Here is a 1,068-nt window from a genome sequence, read left to right on the forward strand (position 1 = left end):
CCTATTTTAAAAACCTTGAAAAAAGGGAAAAAATGAAAAGAATTTTTTTTTTTATTTTCTAACCAAGTCGCTGGCCACTCACTACTAAAAAAACAGATTTTTCGCAACACATGTTAGTATCGGATTTAAAAACGCTGCCCAAACACATTTTTTGCATCGGTTTAGTCCGCCACAAAAGGCACCGTTTTAACCGGTGCTATTTGCACCGGTTTGAACCGGCGCTATTTGCACCGGTTTGAACCGGTGCAAATAACACCGGTTTTAGCCTACAAAATACCCCGCGCACCGCTAAACATTTCGATAATCCCTAATTTTCTCTTACGCGCGCGAAGTGGTCGGCTCCCCGTCTTCCGTCACGGTGCTCTCAAGCGTTGCAAGCCAATGCCGAGCATTACAAGCCACTGCCGGAGGAGCACACTTTTGGTCATTACTGTCGGAAACGACCAACCGCTCGCACATCGCTCGCATGTTGGTTGATATTCTTCAGTGTGAGTCTCTTCCCCATCTTCCTCTTCTTCTTCTCATTCTTCTTCTTCATCTTCTTTTCCCACTTCTTCTTATTCTTCTTCTTGTTTCGTTTCAGTAATCCCTAAAATCAGAAAATGTTCACGATCGAGACCTTCGGACGGGACTTTAATCGATCTCATCTTGTTCGAGCTTTAGACATTTTGGATGGGACCATCTCTTCGCATATTGTCTTTTAAAAAAAAAATCCCATATTTGTGGCGGTTTTAATCACCACAAATTTCCAGAATTGTGCCGGTTTTAACCACCACAAATTTGAAATTTTTTTTTATGACCATATAGCTGCGGTTAAAACCGATGCATTTTTGTAATTTTGTACCAGTTTAAACCGCTAATATATTACATACCTACCAAACCGCTGCAGAATGTCTTTGTAGCACATTACAACTACAGCGGTATTGTAGCGGTTTTGTAACCGTTTCAAGTAAATTTGTGGTGGTTAAAATCGGTGAGAAAGTTCAAATTTTTTGCTGCATCAGCTTTTTTTTTTTGTAGTGACTGGTTTTTTTAAGTTTTAATCAATTTTATTGTAGTTTCTATTAT

Source organism: Dendrobium catenatum, unplaced genomic scaffold, assembly GCF_001605985.2.
Source record: "Dendrobium catenatum unplaced genomic scaffold, ASM160598v2 original_scaffold_276892, whole genome shotgun sequence".
NCBI classification, from domain to species: domain Eukaryota; kingdom Viridiplantae; phylum Streptophyta; class Magnoliopsida; order Asparagales; family Orchidaceae; genus Dendrobium; species Dendrobium catenatum.